This window comes from Leuciscus leuciscus (assembly GCF_965113295.1).
Source record: "Leuciscus leuciscus genome assembly, chromosome: 16".
In the NCBI taxonomy this organism is placed as follows: domain Eukaryota; kingdom Metazoa; phylum Chordata; class Actinopteri; order Cypriniformes; family Leuciscidae; genus Leuciscus; species Leuciscus leuciscus.
In genome coordinates, this window is record NC_138740.1 from 7,085,590 (window position 1) to 7,112,031 (window position 26,442).

At 38.4% G+C, this 26,442-nt stretch overlaps 1 pseudogene across 1 annotated transcript in view; it reads left to right on the top strand.

Annotated features, from left to right (window-relative positions):
* Positions 1-24,551, top strand: part of LOC309477513 (DNA repair protein RAD50-like) — a 41,464-nt pseudogene extending 16,913 nt beyond the window's left edge. The window contains exons 5-22 of the transcript in view: positions 1,188-1,373; positions 3,221-3,425; positions 4,756-4,884; positions 5,956-6,121; positions 6,572-6,763; positions 7,151-7,357; positions 8,343-8,414; positions 9,796-9,906; positions 11,295-11,452; positions 12,063-12,238; positions 14,305-14,542; positions 16,609-16,798; positions 18,096-18,320; positions 20,063-20,173; positions 20,349-20,441; positions 20,538-20,651; positions 22,240-22,367; positions 23,126-24,551. The product of the transcript in view is annotated as a DNA repair protein RAD50-like (transcript). The remainder of the gene's footprint in view (positions 1-1,187; positions 1,374-3,220; positions 3,426-4,755; positions 4,885-5,955; positions 6,122-6,571; positions 6,764-7,150; positions 7,358-8,342; positions 8,415-9,795; positions 9,907-11,294; positions 11,453-12,062; positions 12,239-14,304; positions 14,543-16,608; positions 16,799-18,095; positions 18,321-20,062; positions 20,174-20,348; positions 20,442-20,537; positions 20,652-22,239; positions 22,368-23,125) is intronic.
* The last annotated feature ends 1,891 nt before the right edge of the window (positions 24,552-26,442 follow it).

Consider the following 26,442-nt stretch of genomic DNA (forward strand, 5'->3'; position numbering starts at 1 on the left):
CAAAAACAGCAATTGTTATTGCTACTGTTTGCTTTCCTTTCAGCTCGGAAACCATTCCCTCACCAGCTGTAGCGTCTGGAGTCATTGGCTCAGTCCGTAGTGACCTGGACTTTCTCGAGGTATCAGGAAGCCCTGCCATCACTTCCTCTTCCTCTGTAGTCTCTGCCGAATTCCAAGCCACATTCTCCATCGTCGCCTTCTTCATCTGTGACCGCAACCCAGCCCTGGTTTTTCGTCCTTTTGGCGCTGTTTTGTGAGTTGATATCCCACCGCTGCCACCACTTTGGGGGGAAGGGAAAAAGTAACTGGAGTCCGTGAAAAAAAACAAAAAAAAAACATGGCTTACTCACACAGCACTCCTATGAGGGGTGTAATTTATTTACAGTGACAATGAGTAAGACAGTCCACAGTGAAGTATATTTGTACATGTGTGCACAACCTGTTTGGCCGACGCAGCGTTTACCCGCCGAAAGACCGACTACTCCCAGACAACAAACAAACAAACGAACGAAGACACAAGGACAAAACACAAGACACGGATAATATTTTGCGGCACATGGGAGAAAATGAAGACTCTTACGCTCACTCTTACATCCAACAACAGAACACCGGGATTGCTTACAAGACACTGTCACTAGAGCTGCTCGAGCGCAGAGGAAATGGCGGATAGCGTACAACTCGCTGAGGGCGGAAACTATGGTAATGCAGGACTGTCAGTCAGCGGCCATGGGCGGGGCCTGAGCAGTATGATGTCACACTGCTCAGAGAATCAAAACGGCATATCTAATGAGACTGCTTTGGTTTAATGGGGATTAAAGTAAAAGGAGATGGTGGATTTTTATCATTGTAGGGTGATTGTGTTCACACACTGCCAACACACATTAATGTCCAAATACCATGTAAAAGTGGATTTTGCATAATAGGTGCCCTATAATATTCATGAGGTGAGACATTGCTATTAAAGGATAAGCACCCAGCACTTCGCCCACACATCGCACCAGAACCGTTTTTGGAACCAAAACGTAGGAATTTCGCACGGTTCCAGCATTTTTAAAAAAACACTTCCGGTTCTCGGTTCCCAACCCTTTACTCCCACTTGGCCCATGAAAAGTGTAAATTATGTTCCCTGTTTGAAGCACTTGTTTTCTTGTTGGATGTTAATACATCTTGACCTCTCTTGATGTCAGGCACAGAGAGAAAGAGATCCAGAGCTCTAAATGTGCTGAACTAGACCGTGAGATGATCTCATCCCTGGGCGTCTCCAAAGCTGTCATCAGCCATGTCATCTTCTGCCACCAAGAGGAGTCCAACTGGCCTCTCAGTGAAGGGAAAGCCCTCAAGCAGAAGTTTGATGAGATTTTCTCAGCCACAAGGTATTTTTATCTGGACAATGGCTTTGTCACTGAAGCTTCATTCATTAAAAGGGTCATATTGTACTTTTTATTATTGTTCTTTTTTTTTTTTTTTTGGAGGTCCACATATGACTCTTTGGTCAAATATGTTTTAGTTTTTCATTTTACATCCTCTCTCTGAAACTTAGAATTAGACGATCCCCTTCACAAATGCTTAATGGGCAACAGCACTGAATGCCTTTAATTTTTGTCTAGTAATTTTTATAGCAATAATGCTTTTGGAGTGTGAAGGATGTTTTCAGTCAGTTTATGAGTTCATCAAGTTATTTTATCTCAAAAGATCTAGGAAAAGGTATTCTTGCTGCATAGATATATCATCCCCATAACAGCATTCAAATTAAGTTTTAATCATTAATATGTAAAAAAAAAAAAAAAAAATATATATATATATATATATATATATATATATATATATATATATATATATAGTGGTGTGAAAAAGTGTTTGCCCCCTTGGTAAATATGATCAAATATGGCTGTAAAAAATAATAATTTGATATTTTATTTTAAAAAATTGCAAAAATCTAACCTTTCATTGAAGTAAAATAATTGAAAGTGTGGGGAAAATCACATTATGAAATAAATGTTTTTCTCCAAAACACGTTGGAAACAATTGTTTGCCCCCTTTTATTAAATACTTTGTGCAACCTCTTTTTTCCAAGATAACAGCTCTGAGTTTTCTCCTATAATGCCTGATGAGTTTGGAGAACACCTGACAAGAGATCAGAGACCATTCCTCCATACAGAATCTCTCCATCCTGTTCTCCGTTATAAGATTTCTAGCACAGGCTGTCAGGTTTAGATTATTATCTGTTGGTATTTGATCAAATCCGTGATGCCATGTATCTGAACAAGATGTCCAGGACCTCTGGCAGAAAATTAGGCCCACAGCATTAAAGATACAGCAGAGTATTTCATTTTACACATGGGGTACTTTTTTATCCCTGTGTGCACCAAACCCATCTTAAGTGTTTGCTGCCGAAAAAGCTAATGTTTTTGTTTCATCTGGACATCTTGTTCAGATACATGGCATCACGGATTCGATCAAATACCAACAGGATGGAGAGATTCTGTATGGAGGAATGGTCTCTGATCTCTTGTCAGGTGTTCTCCAAACTCATCAGGCATTATAGGAGAAAACTCAGAGCTGTTATCTTGGAAAACAGAGGTTGCAAAAAGTATTTAATAAAAGGGGGCAAACAATTGTTCCCAACGTGTTTTGGAGAAAAACATTTATTTCATAATGTGATTTTCCCCACACTTTCAATTATTTTACTCCAATGAAAGGTTAGATTTTTGCACATTTTTTAAATAAGATATCAAAAGGATTTAAAATGCAGATTTATTTTTTACAGCCATATTTGATCATATTTACCAAGGGGGCAAACACTTTTTCACACCACTATATATATATATATATATATATATATATATATATATATATATATATCCTACAAGAAAACATCATCCCATTCCAAAGTCTTTTTAGAAGTTTGATATGTGTATATAATTATTTCTTTTCCCCTTTTCCCCTTCATTTAATGCATATTATTACCCTATAAAGGACTGTTGTGTATTATCTACACAATATATGTTTTGTAAATACTGTAAATTCTCAACAATCATGCCAGAGAAGCTTTGAACACTATGGGTCTAATTCTGTAGGCCTACACCAGTAGATGGCGATAAATGAGTGTCTATTTAAACAGACTTTTTTGCATATTGGCTTGTCCTGTGGTGTCATTTACTCATATTAAGCTGGCATTACAAATGAATGGCCGAAAATAACCAAAACCTTTTGATTAAAGGTACATTACGGTATTGGAGACCCTGAAGAAGTTGAGACAGAAGCAGTCCCGGACTGTTATTCTCTGCAGTACGGACCTCAAGTACCTAAAACAGTACAAAGATAAAGCCCTAGAGATTAGAGAGCTGCTGTCCACTAAAGAGGCTCAGCTTTCTTCCTCCAAAGAGAATGTCCAACGCATCGAGAATCAGATTGACCCACTGAAGGCGAGACACCAAGAATTTGTTGGCTGATCTGGTTTTCTTTTTATTTTCTGTGGGATTTTAGAATAGAGGTTTTCCATTTTTGAGATCTGTGGGAATTAATTGTTTTGGATAATGAATATTTAAAATTGTATTTAATAGAGGCAGGTGTATGGGTGGGCCGGTAGACACGATTAACCGGTACAAATTTTGGACTATCGTCTCTATCGCAGTTACACGCTCACGTGACGTTGCTGTGCGACATGGTCACGAAAACGTATCATTTGCATGCGTTTTCAAGCATTGGCCTTGAATGGTTAAATACACAAACTTGTATGTCAAAACATTCATTTATGTCTTATGTGAAAGTAAACAGCTGAGAAAGAAAACACATGTGTATATTGGGTCAGGGTATTCGGTCTTAAAGTGCCTTATATTCCTGCTGTCTGTCTTTCATGATTATCAAACTACAAAAGAGAGAAAATCTCTCCCTGACTAAATCACTTTTGTACATTTAATTAGAAGAAATTTATGTTTAACGTCCCCATTGAAGACTATAGTGTTTTTTTATTATTATTTGATTATACAGTTTATGTTGCATTTCTTATTTATTTGTTCTTCTGCATTTTTTTATATTTTTTTTTTGTATAAATTTTTTGGTCATATATCTTGGAAATTGGTTTCTTATTCTTATTTTATCGCTGACTGTTTACATCTTCGAGCTTGAGTTTTTTTTTAGTTTTTTTTTTAAGCCTAGTATTCGTTTTTTGTGACCGGAATTATGACATTTCTATGGTATCAACATTTTTGTAATCATAACCTAATTTAAAGCAAAATGATATATATGGTGATATATATCGTTATCATGAAATAAATTACTTGTATCGTGATATAAGATTTTATTCGTATCGTGATATAAGATTTTATTCATATCGTTGTTGTCATTGGCAGCAAATTCATCCCAAAAATATATGTTTTACATGTATGTATTTACATAAACATGTAATAATGTGTATTTTTAAATAATCCAGTCATTTAAATTATTTATTAATAAAAAGATCATCAAGATTAATACTTTTTTTTTTTTTTTGATACTTGTTATTTACTTATACTTATTATTTTGATACCAAACTAAAATATAAAATTGATTCTAAATTATTGATAAGTCTGACATCAGTTCAAAAACAGAAGCTTCACATTATGATCAGTTGAGTTAAAAACAAAAGATAGATGAGCCCCACTGTAAAATAGTCCAAATGTGTGCTTGTGACTGCACATCAGTTGAATTTTAGCCCATACACTAATGCAGTCATGTGATGTATATTCACTAAACACACTTTCCCCATGTTTTCAGAACCGACTGTATGACATAGACAGCAGCCTCAGCAAAATAATGAAGTTGGATAATGACATCAAAGCTCTGGACAGCAGGAAGCAACAGATGAAGGATGATAACCGGGAACTAGAGGAAAAGATGGAGCAGGTAACCCAAGGTTTTTTTTTATTTATTTTTTTTATATCAGTCATCAGTTATGAAGCTTTCACTGCTTCTCAGTATTAGTCATAAATGCCAGATAAGGATCATGCGAAAGCAGAGGAAGTGTTTTGCATAGAAAACATGTACAGGATGTTCAATAATTTATGGTTTTGGTATATTAACTGCTGCTGTTTTTCATCTGATGTTGGAATGAGGGGTTTGCGTTTGCTTGTTTTATATTGTTTGAAAATAAAAGAGGTCCATCCACTAAGTTTTCTTACTAAAAGCCATAAAATTTTCTTCATTTACCTAAGGGTTCTTCTGGACTATTGGGGATCCAAATAAACTCTTAGTGTTATACTATGTGTTTGTTCTCAACAGTGCTCCCATTGAAGTCACATTAGTGTTGATGCTTTGGTTCACTGGTAGTCAAGTCAAGTCTCATTTATTTATATAGTGCTTTTTACAATACAGTTTGTTATCAAAGCAGCTTTACAGAGATAACAGGAAAATAGTGCAGCAAAGTTTGTTTCCAGAAGAAAACAGCGTCACAGTCCAGCTTAAGTAAGCTCAGTGATGTTTCATTTTTGGTGTAAAAAAAAAGTTAGTAATTTAGTTAATTTATATATATATATATATATATATATATATATATGTATAGCAGCTCTGGTGAAAACAGTGATGTCATCATCCAGCTCACTTCAGTTCTCAGATAATGGTGTCAATGCAGGCAGATCAATAATATTGTTGAATATTAAATTAAATGTCCCCAAGTGACAGATTTGAGTTCAACCTGAGTCATGTCTCGATTTATTCCTCCCCTCTTTCTTTCCCCAAAGGTTACTTCTTAAATTGTAATAAAACAGAGAGACAATCATCAATATTAAACATGTCTTGAGTCTGGAGAAATGTAGAGTTGTCAGCATTACAATGAAACGTAATACCATGTTTTCAAAACATATCACCTAAAGAGAGCATGTACGGAAAGAAAAACGAAGGGCCTAAGACAGAGCCTTGCAGCACACCGTGTGTTCATTCCTTGGGGCGCCTTGACTCTGTGTTGTGCTGTGTTTTTAGGTGTTTCAGGGCTCAGATGATGAGCTGCAGGACATGTATCAGAACCACCAGCAGACTGTCAAAGAGAAGGAACGGAGACTTACAGAGTGCCAGCGCGAGTTAGAACGGGCCGGCCGAGAGTGCAAGAGGATGGACCGCATCAAAAATGACTTGCTAGTTGAGCAAGGTAGTCGTTTGCTCCTTTGCTATTCATTTATTGTTGTGTGGTGGTGGTGGAAATGTGTTCTCTATATCAAATGGTTGTTTCGTTGATTGTAGTATTTAAAAGAGTCAATAGAAGAATAGTGACGTCCTTAAGTTCTTATATAAAGTGCTCTCGTCTCGAGCTTTTGGCGTTAAACACATATATTTTTGCTTTTCTCCCACTTTGTGGCCTTCATCATTTATCCTCTTTTTAAATTGAAATAACTACTACTGCAAAGTTACTTCACTTAAGAAATTTTGCTTTTATAGATTAGTTATTCCAGTCCTAAAGTACACTATACTTGTAAACATGCACTAATAACTAGGCTAATACTTTCACATCGAGTGATTTTGCTCAAAATGCATTTTTAGCAGGAAAAAAGTTTATTCTTTCTCAGAGCTGTTCATCGTCATTGTTTCTGTTCATTTGAAGGCCGTCTGCAGCTGGAGGCAGATAGACACACACAAAACATTAAAAAGAGGGACACCCAGGTGAAGAGTTTAGCGTCTTCCCTGGAGTTGGAGGGCTATGATCGGACTCCTCTTAACGAAAGACAACTCCAGAGCTTCCACAGACAAGTCAAAGAGAGACTGGACCAGGACACTGGCCCTCAACCAAACTATGGTAGATAATTGAACTGCAGGTTCATTTACCACCCAGTTCACGCTCTTTTGTATGTATGTATATATATATATACAGTATATATATATATATATATATATATATATATATATATATATATACACTGTATATATATATATATATATATATTGCATTGCCAATTTTTATACACTTTATGAAGTGTTTTATCCAATATAGAGACATATGTAATGTTTGGGTAACACTTTAATTATATTATTTTTGTATTATTCAATGCTTAACAGAAAATTATTAAATAATATTAATTCAGATATTTATAAATATCCTGAAACTTCATATATTTTCAAAAGTTCAGTATTAGTATCAGTATATAGCATGTTGCCATTTTTAATAATAATTTCTTGTTTTCAGCAAGATATGCAGGAGAAAGAGGCACAGAAGCAGCAAAGCATCGATGATCTCCGTGACAAGAAGACCGGTCTAGAGAGAACCGTTGAGCTGAAGAGAGACATACAGGCCAAGAAACAACAGGAACTGAAGAACATCAAGTGTGATCTCCAAAAACTGGAGGGCTCCTCTAGCAGACTGCAGGAGCTGGACACTGAGCTTCAGAAAGCGGTTAGATCTGCACTACACCACTAAACTTGCTTTGAGCATTAAGGCCAGAGTATACTTAGTTTTTTTTAACACATGCGCTAGCATATGCGTACAGTCGAACTCGTAGCCTTTCAAAATATACTCCATTTGATAGCATGCAGACGGTCGACACATGCACTCTAGAAAGTTTCATCTGTGTCCAGTGTTTGCCCTATTTTTCTCCAGAAGTTATGACTGATAAAAATGTCTTTTAAAATAAAGTTGCGGCTTTCTCATAACACCCCTCACACAAACGCTTGTCAATGTGTGTTTGTTGTTGTTGCAGTCTTCAGTATGTTCTATGTTGTTGTTGTTCCGTCTCTTTTAGTTTCGTTTTCTACTGTGAAACAACAGCCGGGCCAGTGTTGCCACCTTATGGAACAACTGAGTAGTGCAAAACAAATTCAGTTCGCTTGTGCGACCTGCGCATACAAAACATATTTCATTTGTCAATGTTCTGTTGGTTTCCACCAACTGAACCTTTAACTAAAATGACTATGGAAAACATTTATGTATATAGCGCGTTCATGTCAGCTAACAGCTTGCACCAGCTCAATCCCTCTTTTGGGGTAAAAAACTACTTTGAGGTTTACTGAAGACACACAGTGAGAAAATAGCGATGAAAAGACACAGACACAGTCATTTTTGCAGCTGACCTTATTGCATACATATGTAGGAGTTTCCCTTTCAGATGTAAAATTTATGTGAGAAGTGTATTTAAATAAATTATACAACGTAATCTACTAAGATCTGCGGTATTCAATTTACTGGTATTTGCGACATTATTTTTAATGTCAGTCAGGATTACAGTCTCACGCTAATTTGCCCTGTTTAATAAATCTGGCCTAAAATCTGAAAATAAATTGTAGAAAGAAAACAATACTAACACCGCAACCAACAAAACTACCATCATTGACACCCTGCATTGCTTTTGTATGTGTTTTTCTTAATGTATGTGTGTTTATAGGAGCTTGAGCTTGATAATGCCACGCAGGCCTGTACTGTGGACAGTCTGAAGGCAGAAGTAATCGATCTACAGAAGGCAGTGGCGATTCTAGGGGGTGGCCTGGGGTGGCCGGTGCCACCCCTGAAAGCTCATTGGCCACCCCTGCGGCCACCCCAGATCTGATAGGTAGGTCAAGTTCGTCAACACAAGAAACGAGAAATGTTGTCAATCAGTGATGACAGCTGATCAACTGATTTAGGGCCAGTTTCACATTTTTAACTAACACAGGAACGGTCGTACTGAGACTGTGAGAGCTGATTTCTGCTCAGCGGACATTTGGCCATGCAGATCAGATGACCCATGAGATAAGAGCACGCGCGCTGCACGGTGCACCTGCTGCTGCTGGTCCGTGAAACAAGAGGACGTCACACAGTTGCAACAATACAACAACGATAAAAACGCTGGAATCAGTCGATTGAGATTGAGAGGTATGGTCGGGACCCAACGCAACAGAGTGCGGCACGGGAATATAGATCTGATGGCCGAGTGCGGGCGCGGGCGGTAATGCACTCGTGTGTCGATTCGCGGGAGTCGGGACTCCCGCAAAATAGAATGATCTATAAATTGAACAAATAAAAACAAATAAATTGTCATTCATCTGTTGCACAAAAGCAACAAGAACAACTAAAACAAAATAGAAACTATTTACAGGCCAGAGTCTCTATTTATAACATGTTTGCAGCGTTGAACAATGTAACCAATCACAGACATATGTGTTGATTTCTTGAACGCAATGGCCAATCAGATGCATTTAAGATAGAATCCCCTCACCGCTCAAAATGGACTTTTTGTTCAGTGCTGAATTCTGCATACTGGCAAATCATCTATTATATCAAACAAAGTGTAGATAATATGAAAGATTAATTATGCTGCCAGTTTCATTGATAATAACAGAGATTTGTGAGATGGCGATGAACTGAGATGTCAGCTTTTTAGGAATTATTAAGTGAGAAATCCGTCCCGCGCAGGTCTCTAATGTAGACTTTAAAAACAAACCACTAACATTATATTTACATTAACAGTAGCCTAGGCTGCAATCTAGTGTATGTAAACCTTTTTGCAGATAAACACAAATGCATTTTCGGACAAGTTAATGGCCAAGTTAATTGAGTAAATAATATCCCCCACTATGGCAATTAATAACAGACTATAGTAAACACATTTCCTAAATAGGCCTGTGACTATATCTTACATTTTATGAAATAGTACCATTATTTAAAAATAAAGTTTGCACTTTGTTACTATTATTAAAATCCTCTATTTCCTCTAATCTAGATCCAACTCCTCCCACCTTACATATAAGAGTTTAAAGGTTTACATAACATTACTTTATAGTATATATGGCCACCCCACTCTAGTTTTGTGTCCCATCTTGGCCACCCCAGTAAAAATGTCCTGGATACGCCACTGACAGAAGGAGAAAACTGAACTGGATCTGGCCCAGCGCAGACTGGACCAGGAGATGGAACTGCTCAACACACACACCAGGGCACATGCAGAGATGGACATGCTCAAGAAGACCAAGGTGAACACACACATCATTCTCGCCCGCAGCCATATCACCTGTAGCCCAAGACTGGTTTCCCACTGAAGCTGAGCAGGGTTGAGTCTGTCAGTACCTGGATGGGAGACTCCTGGGAAAACTAGGTTGAGGCCAGTAGGGGGCGCTGCTCACCCTGTGGTCTGTGTGGGTCCTAACGTCCCACTATAGTGATGGGGACACTATACTGTCAAAAAAAGCACGTCCTTCAGATGAGACGTTAAACCGAAGTCCAGACTCTCTCCAGTTGTGGTTGAGGAGAGACCGTATGTACAGTATTGTACATTAGTACATTAGAAAAGCGCTTTATAAATGCTTCATCCATCCATTGTGATAACACATTTATGCCTAATTCTGAAACAAATGCAGCAAACAAACAAAACAAATGTCTTTGGACAATAAAGGGGTGCAGAGATGACATCAGAATTCTGCTAATAATCTCGAGATACCACAATATATCCTACAAAATGTGTAAAGTTCTAGATGTGTTTGAGTTTGCCAGCACAATGTTTGCAGTAAATAACTGTAACACTAGATGTCAGTACAGTCTTTCTGCAGTTTCCTGACCGCCTAATATCCTCCAGTCTTTTATAAACACTTCAGTTTGTCATTTTTACATCACAAAAAATTAACTATTTATAACAATAGTGTACATTTGTACACTATTACAATTGTACATTGTGTTAAATTTCAGTTTCAACAAAAAAAGTTGAATTGATGCCTATTAAAATGAAAACGAATGCTAGGTTTATTTTAAAATGTTTGATGGGGCATCAAAATAATTTATAACATTCCATGCTGCCTAAAGCAAGATATGATTGGAAATCTGAATTTAAAAATGAATGGTCAATCAAACACATCATCTTTTACAAACATTGGTCATCCATTTCTTACTTTGATAATTTTTCAGATTAATTTCTTTAATTGAATAGATTGCTTTTAAATAATTATTTATTAAGGTCATGTGCAATCTATAAAATAGTTCCTTCAGAAATTATGTTTTCATACTCTTTTTAAAAAGCAAGAGTGTTTTAGCAAAGACAATATATGCTACTATTTATGTTTTAGAAGTTTGCAGATTTTTATATACAGTATATGGATGAACCAAATTATTCCCATTATTACATTTATCAAAATGTGCTGAATCAGAGCAAACTGTGAGATATTAACTGGACGTCATTAGGCCAAAAGGCATTCTTTCTAGGCAGTTATGGCAGTATACAGAATATACAGCACAGTAATGTCAGGATAGTGTGATCTATAGACTCTAATATAGCAGTTTTATGATCAGTGCTTATGCCAGACAGAGGCTTGCAAAGTGACAGCTTTATCCAACTAGAAAATAAATAGTTTATCTCTGCTTCGGATTCCAGATGGAGAAAGAAGAGCAAGTGAGGAAGATCAAGTCGAGACACAATGAAGAGCTGGTGTCTCTGCTAGGACACTTTCCAAGCAAGAGCGAGCTGGCAGACTGGATCCACTCCAAAACCAGAGAGATCAACTCCACCAGAGAACGGCTCAGCAAAATGAAGTCTGTCGCCCTTTGATTTGTTTATCCGCAAACGTTTATTATAATAAGCTAGATAATGCCATAAATGATGATATTCAGTGTGAGGGCCTATAATGTTTAATGCAGTTTTAATCAGTATTTAAATGTCTACGTGATGAGCGACATACACACATGCATTGACACTGATGTAACAGAAAATACTGGGCTTTGTACAACCACCCACATACTTAAATCTTATACATATTTGGTTTCGATTCCGGGTTCCTGAGGAACAGGTCATCTTCAGGTCAGTGGAACATGCAGTGTAGTTTTCAAATGGTGACGTTTAGCTTACACAGACATGTCTAAAATAGGGCTGTCTAGCAAATATGGCAGATATGACTTGCACTTGTAGTAGTGTACATCAACTGTTCGTAAGTTCACACACATCAATAAAATACATGTTTATGTGCAAAATAATATTGGAGAATGTACAATTTTCCAAATGCTGTATTTACACAATAAAATGTAATTATCCTCCAACTTTAACAGTGCTGAAATAATTCCCAATAAATGTTAATACATCCTTTGCAGCCTACAGATAAATTAACTAGCATTACTAGACAAGACTTTTCATTTTTATTTTTCATAGTAAGGAGCTTGCATCTGGAGAACAGAAGAAGACTCACTTAATGGCAGAAATCAAACATAAGGAAGAGCAGCTGGTCAACTATGAAGAGAGACTTTTCAACGTGTGCGGCAGTCAGGACTTCCAGTCAGACCTGAGTAAACTGGAGGATGAGCTGGAGAAGTCCTCTAAAGAGAGAGGTATGCTCTCACAAAACATTTCAGATCCACACTAAATCTACATACTGTGCTCATTTTGTTGGCAAATCTTCAGAATAATGCCATATACATTTGGTAGAAAATGCTAATATAATGGACAAATCATACATGAGCCCGTTAGGGTCGAGGGACGCGTTTTGTGTATGATGGCCTTTGAATTCTGCTGAAGTCTTTGAAGCTTTTCAGATGCAGATTCTGTGTGGGCCTGCTTGACGGTAAATTACTGTTTATTGGTAAACAGGATATAGACTTTCTTTATGCCAAGTAGAGCAATGACTGTTGATATGAAGTCTGATAAGATATCAAGCTGGGACCCACACAGCTGAGTTTATGAAGTCCACAGCAGTTACACAACCCAGTATGTGTGTGAATTCAGAACATTCCTGGTTTTCTCAGTCTTCCGTGTTTTGAATGTGATTATCGGAAGTGTTGGGGAAAGTTACTTTGAAAAGTAATGCATTACAATATTGCGTTACTCCCTTAAAAAGTAACTAATTGTGCTACTTAGTTACTTTTTTTTTAAAGTAATGAGTTATGTTAATTTTGCGTTACTTTTTTTGCACCTGGGCTGGGCTTGTTTTTTTTATAACAAAAAAGTTATATTTTTGGGCAAATGTAAAGACCCTTTCACACCAAAAGTGAAATAATAAGCCTCAGGCTGAAGGAAATTCACAGCTGTACAGTAGAGGGCGCAGCTCAGACAAGCCTATCAGCTCTGCTGCCATTTCTGGATAACGGAAGAATAGGATGCAGGTTTAACACTTTAACCAATAAAACTTAAAAATTCAAAGTTTAAAACTTACTTTAACCAATAAAACAAAAAAAAATCTATAGTCATTTTTGCTTATGGTTTAACTGAATCATCAAGGCAAGGCAAGGCAAGGCAGGCAAGGCAAGTTTATTTATATAGCACATTTCATACACAATGGCAATTCAAAGTGCTTTACATAGAAGAAATAAAAATAATACAAATAAATAAGAATAATTAAAACAGTTATATATACAGAAAAATAAAATACAGTACAGTACAAACAGTCGGACGAACAGTGGCACAGTGCTCATTCAGTAAATGCACAGCTAAACAGAAGTGTTTTGAGTCTGGATTTGAATGTGACCACTGTAGGAGCACATCTGATCTCTTCTGGAAGCTGGTTCCAGCTGCGGCTGGCATAATAGCTAAAAGCAGACTCGCCATGCTTAGAGTGAACCCTTGGTATTTCTAGCTGATATGATCCTAATGATCTGAGTGATCTGTTGGGTTTATATTCAGTGAGCATATCTGCAATGTATTGAGGACCTAGGCCATTGAATGATTTATATACCAGTAATAATACTTTAAAATCAATCCTAAATGTAACTGGGAGCCAGTGTAAAGACCTGAGGACTGGTGTGATATGTTCATATTTCCTGGTTCTGCTCAGAATCCTGGCCGCAGCGTTCTGTATGAGCTGACACTGTCTTATGGTCTTTTTGGGAAGGCCAGTGAGGAGTCCATTACAGTAATCCACCCTGCTGGTGATGAAAGCATGCACAAGTTTCTCTACTTGTTTCTCTACATTATCAAAGGTCAGAAACAAGTACATTGGTCAATAAAGTGAGATTAAATGCATAAAAATGTATGTTTTATTTAACATATTTAGTTTTTGAAGGTTTGCATAGTATTTTGATTCTGCATTTCACTGATTTTATTCATTTTGAGAAATATTGAATCTTTTTTTGTGCAAGTGAGATGAGTAAATGCACGCTCACTTTTAGTCTAGAACTACAATAAGCATCATGTTCACAAAGCACACAAACACACTCACACAACGCCTCTCCACTTACTCATGATTCTCTCAACATGGGGACAGGAGAGCTGTCAGTCAATAAATGGGAAAACAAAGTAATTTGCGTTACTTATTTTAAAAAGTAACTGAGGTATTTTTTGGAAAATTCAAACTTTACTTTACAAGTTACTTGAAAAAGTAATCTGATTACATATCTCAAGTTGCTTGTAATGAGTTCCCCCCAGCACTGATTCTCATTATCTTTTTGTCTTCTCTTGGCAGCCATGCTGGCGGGCGCCACCGCCGTGTACAGTCAGTTCATCAGTCAGCTGACGGAGGAGGGCGAGCCCTGCTGTCCCGTGTGTCAGCGTGTGTTCCCCTCAGAGGCCGAGCTCCAGGACGTCATTAATGACATGCAGTCCAAGCTGCGGCACGTCCCAGACAAACTGAAGAACACCGAGCAGGACCTGAAGAGGAAAGAGCGCAAGCGTGATGAAATGATGGCACTGAAGCCCATCAGGCAATAACACTTTTCTTGCCATTCAGTTATCACTTTATCTATCTATCTGTCTATTCCTCAATCTGTTTATCACTTTAACTATCCATCCTTTACTTCATGTCTATACATCCATCTTTTACTTCACCTATCCATGCATCCATCCATCATCCACCTGTTTACCCCTTCATTCCTGCATCCTTCCACCTGTTTACCCCTTCATTCCCCTATCTATCTATCATCCATCCATCCACCTGTTTACCCCTTCATTCCTCCATCCTTCCATCCATCATTCTTCCTGTTTACCCCCTCATTCCCCCATCCTTCCATTCAACCATCCTTCCTCCTGTTTACCCCTTCATTCCCCATCCATCTGTCCGCCTATTTACCCCTTCATTCCCCCATCCTTCCATCCATCCATCCTTCCTCATGTTTACCCCTTCATTCCCCATCCATCTGTCCGCCTATTTACCCCTTCATTCCTCCATCCTTCCATCCATCATTCTTCCTGTTTACCCCCTCATTCCCCCATCCTTCCATTCAACCATCCTTCCTCATGTTTACCCCTTCATTCCCCATCCATCTGTCCGCCTATTTACCCCTTCATTCCATCTATCCATCTATCCATCCATCCACCTATTTACCAATTCATTCCCCATCCATATGTCCACCTGTTAACCCCTTCATTCCCCATCCTTCCATCTATCTATCCATCCATCCATCCATCCATCCATCCACCTGTTTACCCCTTCATTGCCCATCCTTGCATCTATCCATCCATCATCCACCTGTTTACCCCTTCATTCCCCATCCTTCCATCTATCTATCCATCCATCCATCCATCCATCCATCCACCTGTTTACCCATTCATTGCCCATCCTTGCATCTATCCATCCATCATCCACCTGTTTACCCCTTCATTCCCCATCCTTCCATCTATCCATCCATCATCCACCTGTTTACCCCTTCATTCCCCATCCTTCCATCTATCCATCCACCATCCACCTGTTTATCCAGGGTTCCTGCGGGGTCTTAAAAAGTAAAAAATTCTGACCTTTAAATTTAAGGCCTTAAAACGTCTTAAAAAGGGCCAGATTTTCATCCGAGGTCTTAAATGTAATTTAGTCAGGTCTAAAAAAGGTTTTACCCTTGTTCATTTCCAGAAATGCTGGCCGCAGAAAGTTACAAAGTAGCAAAAAAATATTGAGTCGTAGTCTACAAAGCAGAGCTCTAGAGCAGGGGTCTCCAACACGTTGCTCGTGTACTACCAGTAGCTCGTGGCTTGATTGGAGGTAGCTCGCCGATGGGCCGTTCACATATCGCGTCTTTTGCACGCTCAAGTTTGTTCAAATGTAGGCGCGCGGCAAGCACGCTCATAATTAAAGCGATGCGCTTATTTTTTCCAGGCACAGCGAGATGAAAAAATATCTACTTTTCAGAATGCCGCAAACGCACCGCAGGTCATGTGACAAGAACCAACCAATCAACTTCACCCTTTCCGTAACAACATTAAAATCTCAGTTAGCATGAAGGATGGGGGGTGCACCCAAACACTACAGGTGTTTTTCTCTTCTCCGTAAATAAATCTTGTAGCAGAGCTACAGCAAGCGTTTTTCGGAGGTGGAAATCCATTAGCAACTAAAACTTCTTCGTTGTTGTGGAGAGCGCAGTGCATGGTTGCATTGCAATGACAGCAGCAATCTCTGTCCACCTGTTTACCACTTCATTTCTCCATCCCTCATCCATCGTTCCTCCTGTTTACCCCTTCATTCCTCCCTCTCTTTATCTGTTTACCCCTTCATTTCTCCATCCCTCATCCATCGTTCCTCCTGTTTACCCCTTCATTCCCCCCTCTCTTTACCTGTTTACCCCTTCATTTCTCCATCCCTCATCCATCCTTCCTCCTGTTTACCCCTTCATTCCCCCATCCATTCATCCATCCATCCATCCACTTACTTACCCCTTCATTCCTCCATCCATACTTCCTCCTTTTTACCTCTTCATTCCCCATCCTCCATCCATCCACCAGATTACCCCTCCTTCCATCCACCCCTTATATTGATATTGATGAATATTTTTTGTCTTGACAGGCAGTCCATAGTGGAGCTCCAGGAGAAAGAGCTGCCAGAGCTCAGAAATAAACTCCAGCGTGTGAATCGAGACATTGAGAAGCTGAAAGGAGACACTGAGGAGCAGGAGACGCTGCTGTGCACACTGATGTCTGAGGAAGACACCGCCAAGGCCTGTCTGCAGGACGTCTCCCTCATGGATCGCTATCAGGTCTAAGCTCATCTCCAGCCAGTCCAAACGCAGAAAATAAAATCCAGTAACATGCAGCACATCAGAACAACACAACATTTACTTAAAGACTTATTTATTTATCACATAGAACATTCAGAAAACTGCAGTATTTGGGATTCTTATTAAAAATACACAATACTGAAAGTTTATTATGTACTAAATCTCAAGTTTTCTGAAGTCATATAGTAGCTTTATGAAGAATAGAGCAAAAGTTGTTATCCGGTTGTAAAGGTGCACAATGCAGGATTTTCAGTTACTGTTTGTAAACACAACATTTAAACTTGGCCCCTCCTCACAGGCTGAAAACCGCCAGAGGCACAAGTCCTCTCCCTGTCTATCAGTTGCACACGCAGCCGAACGACTCAAGAGAACACCAGCGGGAACATGAGCGATAAGCTGTTTTGTTATAAAAAAAAAAAAATCAAATATTGTGTCAATCATCCGCAAATAATTAGATGACTGCTTGTAATTTGCGAGCGAGTTTAGCCATCATCAGTCTAGCTCACTAATAAACAATAATTACGTGTCATCATAAAAACATAATTATAATGCCTAGTATTCTGACGGATTACAGATAGCTGTCAACAAGGCAATAGCAACTTACCGGACAACTTAACCAAGCTTCAGACTCACATGATAAAGTCCTGTCCTCACCTGTGCCACGCATCATTATTGGCTGGGGCTACACATTCCACAGGAATTCAGGAAGAAAATATGAAAATATAGGCAGTAGTGTATTTGTAGACACAAACACCGCTGCACACTTCTAGTGGACCATAAACCGTGATTGAGAGGCATTATTTTTGTATTAGTCTATACACAATTTTTTCCCCGAAAATCCTGCATAAGTGCACCTTTAAGTCTGATTTCATACATTACAGTTTCCAGGTCCAAATGCTCCTTTGGATCCCAAAAGCAAACAAACTGTGCTAATATACTCTCATGGTGTGCTGTACTACTCCCGAAAAAATCACGATCTTAACCTTTATCTCCATAGAAATCTAAAAACAAATTGTTATGAATCATTACAATTTTGGTGTCCGGGACAGAGTCCAGAGACTATAGTGTTCTCCTTGTTTTTAAAAAAAAAAAAGCTTAGCTTAAAGGTGTGCTATAAATGAATAGTTCTCATAAATGGCTTTCGATATATTATTCTCACTTGAAATAGAGTATAAACGTGGATGCAACAGTAATTGATGTGGCACAAGTTAGTATTAGCACAACGCAGTATTTTTATTGAACTGTGGGTAATCAGAATGTTTCCTGTCATATGTAGCTTGACCTGAAGGATGTGGAGAGAAAGATCGCTCAGCATGCAGCCAAGCTTCAGGGAGTTGACCTCAGCCGAACCATGACGCAGGTCAGCCAGGAGAAACAAGAGACCCAACACCGCCTGGACACCAGTACGTTCAGCTCTTTATGTAGAATACAAAACACTTTTTGTGAATCTCATGTGAATGTACACTCCTGTTCAAAAGTTTGGGGTCTGAAAGAAGTCTCTTGTGCTCACCAAGGATGCATCTATTTGATCAAAAATACAGTAAAAACATGTGGACAATTATTACAATTTATAATGTTTTCTGTTTTAATATATACAAAAATAGTAGTGTAATTTATTCCAGTGATAGCAAGGCTGAATTTTCAGCATCATTACTCCAGTCTTCAGTGTCACATGATCCTTCAGTTCATTTGGTACTGCTTAAAACAGTTGTGCTGCTTAATATTTTTGTGGAAACCATGATACTTTTTTCAGGAGTCTTTATGGATAGAAAGTTCAAAAGAACAGCATTTCAAACCGCATTTGAAATCCTTTGTTACATAATAAATATCTTTACTGTCAATTTTAATCTGTTTAAATAGTCTTTTGCTGAATTAAAAGTATTCATTTACTGACCCCAATCTTTTGAATGGCCATGTACATTAATTTAAACATGTGTCATTTGTTCTTTGATATTCTTATTTTATATTTATATAAATTTATAAGGGAAATTGTATATCCTGAGTACTGTATCAACAGATAGACAGAACGACCAACTCAGATAGATAGATAGATAGATAGATAGATAGATAGATAGATAGATAGATGCTAATAGGAAAAGGTATTTTTTCGATACTTTTAATCACTTTCACTACTTAGGTTGAGTTGCACCAATAGGGATTACGCTTATGTGTATCTAGTAATTCTGTTGCACCAAACTTTAAAATTTGTTTAAAAATAAGCATGCTCTCATTTAAACTATCATTTTGATCCTAGTTTTATTTTACATTTAAGATAAATTAACTTTAATCTTGTTGCTCCATTACTTTAAACTCTGATTTAAATCTCAGTTAGGGATAATCTTTAAATTTACAGGAGAGGTTTAAATGCACCTACAATAATAATAAAATAAAATAAAAACACATAAAATTAAAATATGTGGCTGACTAAACAAAGTAATGTAATATAAAAGAAACTGCATGCATTGTTAATATAAAAGAAGTATTACCACATTGCTATGTGGAAAAAATCCAACAGTTACAGAATGCACCGGTGCGTTTATCGACCCCAGAGAGTTAAAGGTTTAAGTTGACCATCAAGACCATAATGGTGTAGGTCTGAGTAGCTGATGTTGCATTGGGTGAGAAATGCTATTTGTAAAGCTTATGAGGCGTGTGGGTTATCTTCACCTCTGGACACTTTTATAACAGTTTATAATCTTGATATTAACCTGACCCCAGGTTCCCAGTTTTGTTGTTGTTGTTGTTGTTTTTTTTGCTTTTTGCTTGAGCGGGGTGTTATTTATTCATGTTTGTCAGTGTTTTGTGTTTTTGCAATCACAGACTGATAAACCAGCAGTTATCTCGTAGTGTAGTGCTGTGGTTTACTGTTCCCATAGCTTCAGCTCCTGACTCAGCGTTATATGAACCCATAAAAGGGAACATCTATAGATTACTTATGTATTTATTCAGTAAGATTGCATCAAACTGATCAAAAATGACAGTAATATACATTTTAGTATAATAGTATAATGGCTGCTGAAAATTCAGCTTTGCCATCTCAGGAGTAACTTACATTTTAAATATATATTTAAATAGAAAAACAGTTTTCACAACAGTTTTTTTTTACAGTATTTTGATCAAATAAATGCAGCTGTGGTGAGCATAAGATAATTCTTTCAAAAACATAAAATCTTACAGACCCCAGACTTTTGAACGATAATGTAATCATATTTTTACTGGTGTGTCATGATTTGTGTTTATTAGGATGCAAAGGAGCAGATGTCTCCTCTAGCTGCAACTCTGGAGAAGCTCCAGCTGGAGAAACAGGACATTGCAAAGCGCAGGATGCTGAAACGGGAAGAAGGGCAAGAAAAGGTGTTGGTTAATTTGTTTTTGCATTTGTGTTTTAGGTTTTATGTGACTTATTTATGTTTACTGTGAAATTATTCACCACAATGTATTACATGAAAGGTTGTGGATTTTTACTTTAATGCAAGCCAAAGTCATTGCTTATCATCAGAGTTGACTAAAACTTTATACTTTCTTTTAGATAAATTCACTCAAGGAAAAAGTTAAAAACTTGACCCTCCTTGAAAGAGAGATCACCAAGTACATTGAAGAGGGCAAAGACAGCTACAAAGAGGTACGACAAAATAATGTGCATCTCTTAGCTCTCGTTTCCTAATAAATGCAAGTATGTTTTCTCATTTATTTTCTTTTTTTACTTTTTCTTATTTAGCAAAAAGAAACTGAGCTACAAGAGGTTGACAAACAACTACACGAGGCTGAAAAACAGCGAGAGAAGACCAATAAAGACATGGGCAACATCCGACAAGATATTGACACTCAGAAGGTCAAGCAAAGCTTTATGTGTTTTTGCTTTTGTTGTTGCATAGGCCTATATATACAGTTGTAATCTAAATTATTCAACCCCCATTGCAAATCAGATTTATTGGCAACATTTACAGACTTTCAGCTGTTTGCAATGAACAAATCAAACAAAGGTAATTTAAATAGCTCAACACAACAAATCTTTCAAGTGGTTTCCCCAAATTCAACTGAAAATGCCACTTTTTAATGACTTCTGCAGTTCTAAAATTATTCAACCCTTTAATGGCAAGCATCTTTATTACTTAGTAGAACATCCTTATGCTGTTTGACCTGCTGCAAACGAGATGTTTAACCAGACAGCAGCTTCTGGCAGCGTTTCTGAGGAATCTTAGCCCATTCCTCATGAGCAATATTACCCCAGTAATATTCATTAATTCTGAATATTAGAATATTTTTCAGTAATATTCTTGGGTTTGCGTGCTGCAACCGTCGTCTTCAAATCCCACCAAGGAAGGTCCAATGACGCCCAAGCTTTAGCTTCCTCACTAGGATTTCCTGATACTTTAATGAATCCATCTCTCCTTCCACACACTGCAGGCTTCCAGTGTTAGAGGATGCAAAGCAGCCGCAGAGCATCACAGAGTCCCACCATGCTTAACTGTTGGCAGAGTTTTTTATTTTTATTTTTTTTAGCAAATGCTTCATTCTTGTTCCTCCAAACATACCGCTGATCCACAGGGCCGAAAAGTTTTGTTTCATCGCTCCACAGAACCTCTGTGGCTTATTTATATGATTTTGAGCAAATTGGAGCTGCCTTTTCTTGTGCTTTTGGGTTAGTAGTGGTGTACGTCTTGAAGTTCTGGCATGAAAACCGCATGAGTTTAGTACGTACCTTACTGTGCAAGCTGAAACCTCAGTGTCTGTTGCCACCAAGTCTTGCTGCAGGTCTTTTGCGGTCACTCAAGGGTTTAGGGTTAGGGTTAGGGTTAGGGCTACTCGGGTGGTTGGATAATTTTGAGACTGCAGAAGTAATTTAAAGTTGCATTCATGTAATCACAGATGTACTTGATGATGGTGAGATCAGATCTCCGTGTGGAGCACCGGCTGTTGTCAGACTCCTTGTGCATTTAAAAATATCACTGGATTATTACAATTAATGGCAAAAGGAATCTTTAGAAATGTAAACGGATATTTCCTACTGACATACTACAGCAAAAGATCGAAATAACTGGCTTAAATAAATTTTTGGGGGGTGAAAATACTAAAGTGCCTAAGACTTTTGTACAGTACTGTATAAGTGCGTTCATTTACTGGATTAATCGTACCTAACGTTCATTTTTTTAAATATATTTTTTATTTGTAATAATTTCATATTCTCCAAATCAATGCAGAAACAACATAAAGACAGTAGCCTATATTTTAAATATTTGTTTAATGAAAGAAGGCCAATATCACCGATACCAAAACTGCTATTGATGTCTCTATGAAATCGATTTTTTCACAATTTTAGCCATTAATTATAGGCATTTAGCGTTACAGTATAATTTAATTATACAATATAGCTATTCATTTCCATTTTTAATGATATATGATTTTGTGATTTTTAACAGGTTCAAGAACGCTGCCTACAAGATAACTTGACCTTACGGAAGCGTGCAGAGGAGCTGAAAGGGGTGTCTAGAAAACTTGAGGCTTTGCTTAAGGAGATGGGAAACATGCAAGTCGTGCAGTTGCGCAAGTATGAGATAACTTATACCTCTTATATACAACTACTAAGTGCCAGTTAGGAAGTCCTGATGATGTTTGACACTTTCTGAAGCTCAGAAGACTTTATATGCTGAGTATGTTCTTTGGTTACCATAACTCTAAATTAATCTCTCTCACCAACTCATAGATTTTACTCCTTGCTACTTTAATGAAACCTAGTTTGTTTAAAGGGGAACTATGCAGTTTTTTTTTAGCTTAATTTACCATAACTGAACGGCTTCGGAGTCATTGGAATGGTTATATGACTTTTTTCGGGTTGAATGGTGGTCTTCTCGCACCCCCCCTAGCGCCTGTGAGCGGAAAAAATCACCCTTGCAACTTTGGGCCGGCGGGCCTGACCTCAGCGTCAGGAAGTATCGTGTGATATCAGGTCTCGCGTGTAATGAATTGCTTTACGGCACTGCACACATACACTATCTAAACATTTATATGCTGGCCTTCTGTGTATCATACACACCTCAGTGGACATGGCTCCATGCATTCGCCGGCTTCTTTGAAAACAAATGTACATGACCAGAGTTAGAAGATGGGAGGGGGAGAGTCACCAATGAGTTTTGACGACAGTGTTGTCAAATATCTATTCCGAAGCTGTAGGGGGAGCTCCATAGAGAAACTGGCGAGAAAACAACGAAGGAATTGCCAAAACTGCATAGCGCCGCTTTAAATGTTCACAAAGGCTGAGAGTTCAAATGAGTGTGTATCTTAAAGAGTGTATCTTCTGTTGTCAAGTGAGCGGCGAGAAGTGGAGCGAAAGTTGGATGACCTGAAAAAGAACCGCAGTGTGGCTGTCGGTCGGTAGAAAGGCTACGAGGACGAGATCCTCCGTTTTCGTAAAGAGCTCAATGAGGATCAATATAGCCGGGCTGAGGATCTCTACAGAGACAAAATGATTGTCATGAGAACAACAGAGTTGGCCAATAAGGACCTGGACATCTACTATAAAGCTCTAGACCAGTAAGTAGGTTTTGCTATCAGGGGTTTTCTGAAGGGTAATTTCAAGTAGCGGTTTGTCAGAGTGTGTAGGTTTGGTTTTGATGTGGTTCGGCAGAGAACAAGAATCAACAATCAGCAACAGCCCATGTGTGCGATGACCTAGACTGAAGGAAGTCTGACTCAACTTTTAGCACTAATGGTGTAGTTGAATCATCACTAACTGGTGGGCTTAATATCACAAGGACTCCACAGAAAGATGCTAAATCGCTTAACATGTTATAACCATTGCTATGGTGATCTTGCCATGTAAAATAATTGTGTAATGTATACAAAATTTGGTCCAAAACATTATATTACACACTATACACATTTTTGTATATTTATTCAGAAAATACTAAGAAATTGTTCAGCAGATGAGATTATACAAAGCGCTTTATGTAAGAGAAACATAGAAAGCAATTTTTCATACAAGAACAAACAATAATCACTGCAATACCCAGTAAAGTTAGAGTAAGCTACAACATAGGTAAAATTGCAGAAAAGTAATAAAGAAAGCATCATTTTATTTGCAGGAAATGCCTTTGATTGTTATTGTACTTTAAAGGGCTCATGACATGAGAAATCAAATTTCCCTTGACCTTTTGACACATAAAAGGTCTTTATACCGTTAAAATACCCTAGAAGTTGTTAAAACATCCTCCTCATTAAAACAAAAGCATTTAACCGAGCTACAAAAGCAGTTTGTTAGGATATTACGGGGTCTGTGATGTCACATGGGCAAATACACTTGCATATGATATTTTTCCACACAATTGTGGGACTAGTACTAACACTAAACTCAGGTCCTTGTGGAACTATACTGGTTCAGATCATATTTTAATGTTGATTCTCTCCTGCATGAAGACCCTGGCTAAGTGGTTCGATGCACAAGCACTGACCACTCATTTATAGTTTATGAGATCTGTGTACAATTTACATTCATTTGACTCGTCCAAATTTGATCTCATTTTCATTGGTCTCTGTTCTGCACAAATTTAAAATCAAATTTACAAAAAATTATGGTTTCTGTTGAGGAATATACAGAGGAAGTCACAAATCATTATCGTTGGTTTAGATCGGTATCGTCCTGCGTCTTCACAGAAGTTACATCAGCAGGCCTGTGGTTGTCTGAATCGTTCTGCAGTCATCAGCCTATCTACAGTGCAGAGGCGTTATCCTGACTTTCCAGCCGTTACTCTTCAATTTCTTATTCTTATTCTTTAAGATATCGAGTTTAAATTGTCAATGACTTTTCTTTACTTTATAAAAGATCACAGTTGTCAGTATAGTCATGTCACTCCAAATATTTAAAGGGTCATGAAACCCTAAACCAAATTTTCTGAGATTTTAACAGAGGTATGTGTGTTGAGCACCATTGAAGACAATGTTAGCATCTGTTAGATTTAATAGTATGGGGAAAATGGTTAAATTTTAGTTTTTTTCTGCTATTTTCGTCTTCCGGGTTTAAAATCTTCATCGTGTCCACGTCACAGGCAGTGACGTGGCAGAGCACTATAGTACTTTGATGACTCATCGGTGTCTCATAATTATTCATGTACTGAGTTTTCTTATCCAATGAGAAGTCACTTTCTCTTAATTATTCATGACACCACGTGGAACTTTCCAATGACAGACATGTCAAACTGTGATATCGCGTAGTAGATGAGAGAGGCAATGATGGGACGCGCGTTTGTTTTCGTGGTGCAAAAGTTCCAGTACATCTTTCCCCGCGATGCTGCCAGGGCTAGACTCCGGCCATCAACCACGGACACATCTAAACTATGTGTGTGTAGCAACCATTCAACTGGAGAATGGTGGACTTCGGCCTTGTACACCAATGCAGGTTTCGTCTTGCGAGTGATGCGGTCCCGAGGACTTTTCTATCGCTTCAGAGGTGTGTGTGTGTGTGTGTGTCTAAAATGTAACCCTGACCGTTATGCCTTTTGTTAAATAATCACTCGTTATTAAAATGTAGATATTTCGGATAATACCTCAATTGTATGGAACGTATGCTTAGTCTGTGCAAATTTCTATGTCACTGTCCATCTTTATTATGTGGGTTTAGGGGACGCGTAGATATAGGCTATGTACGGAGCGTTTTTTGTTTTGTTTTTTTTTTAAGCGGAAAATGTATTACTTTCAAATATATGCATTTATAGTGTGTATATAAACAAATATTTATTTTATAATGACATAATTATACATGTACATTTAAATGTTTTAAATACAATTATGATTACCGTAGTAGGCTAATATGTAGCAGGGCATTCAGTTACTTTTGAAAAGGACAAAAATAAGGTGTCCGTGTATTTCATTAGATTTTAACTTTGCCAGCTATTAAAAAAATCTAGCATTTCCTCACGTTTTACCACTGATTTTTAGTGACAGTCGATATGCATGCACGGGCCACTAGCGATGACAGTTTCCCCGGGGGATACACCGAGGCGTTCCCAGGCCAGCCGGGAGACATAATCCCTCCAGCGTGTCCTAGGTCTTCCCCGGGGTCTCCTCCCGGTGGGACGCGCTCGGAACACCTTCCTGGGAAGGTGTCCAGTGGGCATCCGGAACAGATGCCCGAGCCTCCTCAGCTGGTCCCTCTCGATGTGGAGGAGCAGCGGCTTTACTCTGAGCTCCTCTCGAGTGACTGAGCTCCTCACTCTATCTCTGAGGGCTCGCCCAGCCACCCTGCGGAGAAAGCTCATTTCGGCCGCCTGTATCCTGGATCTTGTCCTTTCGGTCATGTCCCACAGCTCATGACCATAGGTGAGAGTAGGAATGTAGATTGACCGGTAAATAGAGAGCTCTTTCTTTACCACGACAGACCGGTACATCGACCGCTTTACTGCAGAAGCTGCACCATCTGTCTGTCAGTCTCCCGTTCCATCCTTCCCTCACTCGTGAACAAGACCCCAAGATACTTGAACTCCTCCACTTGAGACCGGAACTCTCCAACAACCTGAAGTGGGAAAGCCACCCTTTTCCGACTGAGAACCATTGCCTCGGATTTGAAGGTGCTGATTCTCATCCCAGCCGCTTCACACTCGGCTGCAAACAGTCCCAGTATGCTGAAGGTC